Below are 7,471 nucleotides of genomic sequence, written 5' to 3'. Positions count from 1 at the left end.
AAGTTTGTTGCTTTTTTTTTTCTCTGTCTTACGTTGTTTTTTTGCATCTAGTATAGCATGTAAAACTAGGACCAACAGCAATAGCACCAAACTTGTAACACCTGTTAGGGGCAGAAAATGTCTAATATTAGACAAGTATGAGACTGAGGAGAGCAAACATCCTAGCCAACCAAAGAACTCTTTACATACATTATCATAATTTATATTAAGCTAATATGTTTTCCTCCCTCGTCTACTGCTATTCGTACCTTATGATAAGTTTGGCTAGATGAATGAAAACTCTATTATTTCATGATCTAGAAGTTCTAATTTTTCTTTCGGCCAATTCGTTTCCATAGAAATGACTTCATGGGAGGATTAAGTTCAATTTCCCAATACATGGCATTTTCAGTATCAATATTATCATGGGTTTTGTTAACCTCAGGCAAAGTTAATTTGCCTATGATTTTAGTATTACACCATCGTCCCATAGCATTCACTGTAAACCTGGTGTCATTACAACAGAAATTAGTATGACAAGAAGGATTTTCCAACCCTTCCCAATAAAAAAGTCCTCTTCCCAAATACCATATATTGTTGTTTGTTGGGGTGGATACAATAGGCCAGGATTGGATGAATTCAGAACTCCGCATAGACTGGGCACATAACCATTCCCCTTTTTGATTTAATACGGCCTATCTAGTTTATATTGGAAGCACTCAAGTGTCATTCATTAATCTGATTTCTGCTAATTAGAATTGGGAACTGTAACTTTAAGGTTTAATAGGAGCCAAGGCTGTAAGAACATAATGGTGTAAATTTCCATTACTACCTAAAAATTTCTAGAGGCCAGGAGGACAGTAAGAGTTTCATAATAAATTTTCTGTGCCTCAACAGCCATTATGGACAGCAATTTATATATATAGATAGATAGATAGATAGATATTTATATATATATTTATATATATCAATTTATATGTGTATATATATATGTGTGTATATATATATATATATATATATATATATATATATCTCCACTTCAGCTTCTATCTTTATTAATATAGTTAATAGTCTTTGTTGAGTTAACGGGTAAGCATAATTGTGTTCTAATATTTATATGTATAAAATTCTTTTCTCAATATTTCTTTCCCACTAACCTTCCTACATACAACTTCACTCGTCCTTCTCAGTTTGTCTCCTGTTCCTCATTCAGATATAATCAACTTACTAGGACAAACAAACTACTTTCTTTTAACCTCTCTCAAAAATACACACACATCCCTTTTCTTCCTTTTATAATAACATTCCTTCTGAATTTCAAAACCATAAATATAATATTGATAATGAAGTTATCTTGTATACCCTTAGCAATTATTAACAGTTGGGCTGTATAAGTACAGGGTTTGAGAAAAGCCTAAAGAACAACTATAATTATCATTATTACTGATATTATTAGCAGACAGGTAAAGACAATCAAACACATGGTTATTTTAAATTCCACATCAATTATGTAAATATAGAGGCCTTCTCGATATCTTGGGGTAGCTGTCTACCCCTGATGTCGGTGGCTTTTCATCCTTGGGGTCTTTGATGCCCACTGGTAGGTCCCTTCTGACAAGGTTGGAGAGTATTAATTGACGTTTTGTCCAATGGACAAAATTTCCTGGCTGTGAGTAGTGGTCTTTTGTCTTCGTCTCCCGGGAGCACACTGAAGTGATTCAGTTACTAATTTATTAATTTCTTTAAAATTATAATAATGCAGCATGCCTCCTTCTAGTAAGTTTGTTTCATATGTCCCTTCACATATGGTGAACAATGAATAATGAGGAGAAAGCCTGTGTTTACCAAAAGTACATCTCAGGTAGAGAAGCACTATAAGGAGAGCTTTTTGGCCAAGGAGAATTAAAAGCTTCTGAAAATTTACCTAGTTGAGTTTTCATTTACCATTTGTACATTCCACCAATCCAGAGAACTGGGGTGATTTATGCTCACGCCATCTTATGTGGTTATTTTCAGTCTCCTGAGCTTGTCAGGTTTAATAGGCGGCCACTTTTCCATCCACAGGGAACATGAGAAGGAGGTGGCTCTGTATCTGACAGGCTGGGGAGAGGGCTGGGACTGAACCCTGGGCTCTGAATTGGGGACAGAGCTAGATGGCAGGGCAAGGGTCCCAATGAGGTGTAGTGACATAAACCAGAGCTAACATTCAGGTGTCTGAAAATGTGAATACAGTGAGCTCTCTGTCCCTGGAAGTGTGCAAGCCGAGAAAGGCCCCCTGGTAGAGAGCAGCCAAGGAGACTTCTCAGAGCTCTGGACCTCCCATCTCTCCTAGGCCCTGGCCTGTGACTCATGTCATCCTGAACATTCCCTTGCTCAGATTCCAGATATAGCCTGTGCGGCCACATCCTCTGAGGGAGTAAAATTAGTGGCATACTTCAGAAGGGGGTGTCTGGGCCAAGAGAGGCCTTGGAGGCCCAAGTCCCCAGGGTTCGGCCTGGATGTGGAGCTCTCTTTGTTCCTCTCCTGGAAGTGGCTGCTATGGAAAACTACCCAGAACAAGGGTGGCCAGGAGCCATGGGGGTCTCCAAACCACATCTCCCCCTCCTGCCCAAGTGGCCCTGCTCAGGGATCCACCTAGGACCTGGCCCCTCCAGGTGGCCTTGGGAATCTGGTGACTTCCTGAAAATTCTAACAGCCCTTCCCAGGGAGAGGAGGGGTTGCTGAGTAAGCCTGAAGACCACTTTCTCCAGAGTCCGGAAGCTGGTCTGGTGTTTCACCTGCTTGCTGTGTGACCCGGAACCACTTACTCCACCTGAGTCTCAGGGATTGGCTCTGTAAAATGAGAACAACCCTTCCTACGATGACGGTGTGCTGGACACTGGCCACAGACCTGCCTCACTGTTCTTTAAATGAGCTTGCCATATATGTAAAGAGCATGGTTCAATACATTTTCACACCCTAACTGCAGGAGTTAGGGGAAAGAGGGTAAGGCAAAGTCAACAGGCGACCTGAAGCCCAGACACGAAATGCCAGTTGAAACTGAAGCCTGGCTGAAGCCTCTTTACATACGTGGCATGGAATGGGGGGCGGGCGGGCTGTGGGGCGAGGGGTTTACATCTTTGCCACCAAGGCTGGGAGCTGCAGTTCTTCAGGGGAACATATTTCTCTTGGCAGCTCTGTCCCCTTAAAGATCCTGAGACCCCAAACAAGCCCCTCAAGCCCCTCTTGGCTAGGGGATCTGAGCTCACATAAGAAATGTGTGCCAGGGCACTGAGTGGTGGTGGCCCATTTGTCCTGGAGTTCCTAGGTGGGACAGGGGGTCCCCGCCCGCTGGACAGTGCTGCTGCCAGCTGTATCTGCACTGCCTACACTCATTGAGGGCTGACCCGTTTTAACCCACTTAGTATTCCCAACAGTTGTAGGAGGACTGGGCTGTTATCATTTCCATTTGACAGACGAAGAAATCAAGGCGGGCGGAAGTGAAGCGACTTGCCCAGGATCTCACAGCCTGTTGCACCTGACCCTGCGAGGGTCGGGCAGCCTGAGGAGCTGGGACGGCGGGTCTCCCAGCAGGCTCAGGCAAGGCGGCGACTGGAGACCCAAGGAAGCTGGGGCGCCGAGCCAGACAAGCCCTGCCTTCGCGGGCCGCGGTGCAACCAATGGGCGGCCGGCCCGAAGTGGGGTGACGCGGCGTCAGCAAGAAACTCCCGGGAGCCGGGCCCTTGGGTCACATGCTTTGCGCCTGTTCCACTGGGGGGAGGGGGAGGGGGAGGGGGAGGGGGAGGGCCGGGCGGGGCCGCGGTGCGAGCTGGCAGGGTCCGGGTCCCTGGGGCCAGTTGGGCTTGCTCCTTCGGCCGGGCCTTCCGGCTAGACACCTGGCTGGGATTGCCGCCAGGTGTGCGTCCCAGCCCCTGGGCGGGGCTGACCAGGGACGGCCCCGCCCTCTGCCCCCGCGGTCCCCAGCTCTCTGGACTGTGCTCAAAAAGCCCGGCCCCTCCTGCCAGACCTTGGTTTTGCCAATTGTGAGATATAGGGGGTCACATTCCTTCCCCAGGTGTCCCCAAGTGTCTTAGTGATTGAAAGTCATCTTCTGTGGGTTCCGAGCCATTTGGGGCAGATGTCCAGCACAGGCAGGGCCTCTGCCAAGGCCACTGGTGCTGAACCAAGCCCAAACAGACTGGAGGGGCTAGAAGGCTGGGCTCGGCCACCCTGGCATTGCTTAGGAGGCTCCACTCCTGGAGCCCCCGTCCCCATTTATATATACTTCATTGCTGCAGTAGCTAAGCAGGCGCTGAATTGACCACCCTTTCTTTACAGCAGGCGAGTAAAGACCAGAGAGGGGCAGTGAGTTGCTCAGGGACCTACAGTAAGCATTCAGCCCCGGGTAGAGTGCTTTTAGAGTCGGCATGCGGGTGGAGAGAGTATGGTGCCAGACAGAGGAGTCCACTTAGTTTCCAGAAACGTCCCACTGACTCCCTGGGATGCTGAGGGCCTGGGATGCTGAGGGCCTGGGATGCTGAGGGCCGGAGATGCTGAGGGCCTGGGATACTGACTCCCTGGGATGCTGAGGGCCAGGGATGCTGAGGGCCTGGGATGCTGACTCCCTGGGATGCTGATTCCCTGGATGCTGAGGGCCCGGGATGCTGACTCCCTGGGATGCTGAGGGCTGGGCTTGGAAGCCCTGGGCCAGACCCCTCTGAGGGCCACCCAGCTAGAACCGGCAGGGGCTCGTCTGAAATAACTTGGAATTTCTTGGTGATTCATGCCTATGCAAGGCCTCTGGTTCTGCCCACCCCCAGCACCTCAAGACCCAAAAGAGACCCTTTTCTTAAACTCTGTCCTCCTCTGGTGTTTGGTGGGGGTCTAGCAGGCAGGGGGGCCATGAGCCATGATAGGACCCACAGTGTTCCCACACTGCCCCTCCCAGATCTCTGGGGAAGGAAACTATAGCGGGAAAGCAGCGCTTCTGAGGACTCCAGTGAAGAGAAACAGCCAAGGGCTGAGGAGGGAGCACTGAAGGAGGAGTCCAGAAATGTGTCTCTGTCCAAGTCTGTGCCTGGATGTGTGCCACGCCCATGTCCAGTCCTCTCCATCGCACTGCAGTGACCGCCTATTGTTTGTGCCTCCCCATATTTCATCTTCCCTCTCCTAACAGTCTGGTGTTGCAGGGTGGGTTCTGGGACTTGTGCTGCTGAAACTGCTGGGAAAGAGGCACCCTCTGTCTGCTAGCATAAGGTCAGGCTGGAGCTGCAGGCAGCCTTCAGTCAACTGGGGAAGAGGAAACGCAGAGGAAGCAGAGCCACGACATGGAGAGAGGCAGGTTCCTGACCAAACCTGTAAGCACCTGCATCGAGCTGTACCTGAAGCTGAACTTTTCCATTACATAAGCTAATAAATCCCTCTTTCTGATTAAATCAAACATTTCTGCCACAACCAAGAAAGTTCCAATATGCCATCTCTAAATGAGGAATTTGGACCACAGACTACTCTTATCTTGGACAAAGAGGTCCTGACACTGCTGAACTTTACTCCAGCATTTCCCAACCTTCTTTCTCCATAGAACCCCTCCTTATAAGGAACAGCGGTTACTGTATGGGGAGATGCATCTTGGCCAGTGTCCGCCAGGGGTCCCGACTCCCCACCCTGCTGACTTCCCTTTCCCTTCCCCATGGCTGGCCTGCCTACTGAAACAGCAACAGCGTGGCTGCTTCCCCAGGGCCTCCCTGCCCTACAGGCCCCAGAAGGAGGCTCCAGTGCTTCCCGGCTGCACAGTGCCCTCGATTCTGGGAACTGAATCAGGCTGCGAACTCCCCCAGGGCAGGACCGAGCAGCCCCTTTCCTGTAGCACCAGCGTGACACACAGCAGGCTCTCAGGAACCTGGGCTGAAAGCACAAGTAGACTGGGTGTCCTGGCAAGTCCACGGTGGTGTCTCACAGCTAGCCCACTCTCCACGGACAGGGACACAGCTCAGGCTTCTTCTGGTGCCCCAGTGCCTCCCGTAGGGCTGGGGGCACAGCTCCTATTCACAGGGACTGGAGATTGCCGGCCTTCCACCCTTCAGAGGCCCGCTCCCATGTTCTCCCTGGTGTGGGGGCTCCATCTCACTCTGACTGGCTGGAAACAGGCAGGGTCTCTACAGAGTTCCCTAAGCCCAGGGAGGCAACTGGCTGAAGGGAGCTGGGCGCTGCCGCTTGTGGCCTGGGCTGATGTCTGTCCCCGTGCAGCTCCAAGGCCATGCCCACCTCCCACCGCTCCCCCTTACCCTCCCGGGAGGGCTGGTGTTCAGGGTGGGAGGGGCGGCCTTCACCTGCTGGTCACAGAAATGGTTTTTCCTGCACACCTCTCCATGGCCTGGCTTGGGAGGCCTGAGGTCTGGACTCGAGTGCTGGTTCTGCTGCTGAGCCCAAGGCGACCTCCAGCAAGCGCGCCACTCTTTCCAGATCTCGTCTCGTCACCTGCACACAAGAGGTTGGGCAGATGCCTCTGCACTCAGTCATCTGGGGGCTCGATGAGTCTACCCCACTTGAGGTCCGTCCTCGAACCCTGGAAGTGAAGGATTAAAGGGCTCCCCGCCTCCCTGAGAGGCCCGCTTCCCAGAGAAGCACCGCCTGGCGGCAAGGGCCCAGCTCCCAGGACAGGAGGAGGGAAGCCTTTTTAAAAGGAGAGGGGGATAGGGGGTGGGAGTGAGCGCTAAAGAGTAGCGGTGTCTTTTGGGGGTGATGAAAATACTCTAAAATTGATTGTGGTGATGGTTGCACAACTCTGTGAATAGACTAATAATTGTATGCTTCAGATGGGTTACTTAATGCTATGGGGATTATGTCTCAATAAAGCTGTTACTAAAAAAGGGGGGACTGCTTGGAGCAGCAGCGCTCAAATTCAGTCCCTAGCACAAACTCTAAACAATTTGAAGGTCTAGCCAAATATGGGGAGCCCAGCTCATGTGGTGCTAAGGGGGTGGCGCAGGGCTGCCTGCTCGAGGCCTCAGATGCTCCGGGTGGGGGAGTGCCTCCCCTGCACCCCTGGGACCCCTGATGAGACACAGGAAGAACAACGGCCCCTGGTTCTACAGCTCAGGCAGGCCGTGGCGGGTTTACAGTTGCTACAACCAGTGCCCCAAAACTGGGCTGTGCCCCAGGCTCAGGGATTTTCCTCCAGCCTAGACTCCTCTGGAAGCTGGGCATGGGGGAAGGCCATGGGGTGGGCTTCCCAGGCTGCTCCGAGCAGCAGGGCACCGAGGCAGCCCCTGCTTAAAGAAAACAGGCGGTGAGCCCTTCCACAGTCACGGCCGACTCCACAGAGATCACAAAGGAACGGTCTGTTTGTTTCTTTATTGTTGGGTATTTTACATGCAAGAACACAAACTAGACACACGCTGTCTGGAAGGAGAGCCAGTGGGGTGGACGGACGCTCTGCTGGCACTCTGACCCACCCTCCAGAACTGGCTCCGCCTGCAGAAGCGCATGACAGTGACAGAACACCAGACTTCTG

The sequence above is a fragment of the Rhinolophus ferrumequinum genome, chromosome 21 (assembly GCF_004115265.2).
Source record: "Rhinolophus ferrumequinum isolate MPI-CBG mRhiFer1 chromosome 21, mRhiFer1_v1.p, whole genome shotgun sequence".
NCBI lineage: Eukaryota > Metazoa > Chordata > Mammalia > Chiroptera > Rhinolophidae > Rhinolophus > Rhinolophus ferrumequinum.
The sequence above is the reverse complement of the archived record's forward strand: the minus strand, read 5'-3'. Positions refer to the sequence as shown.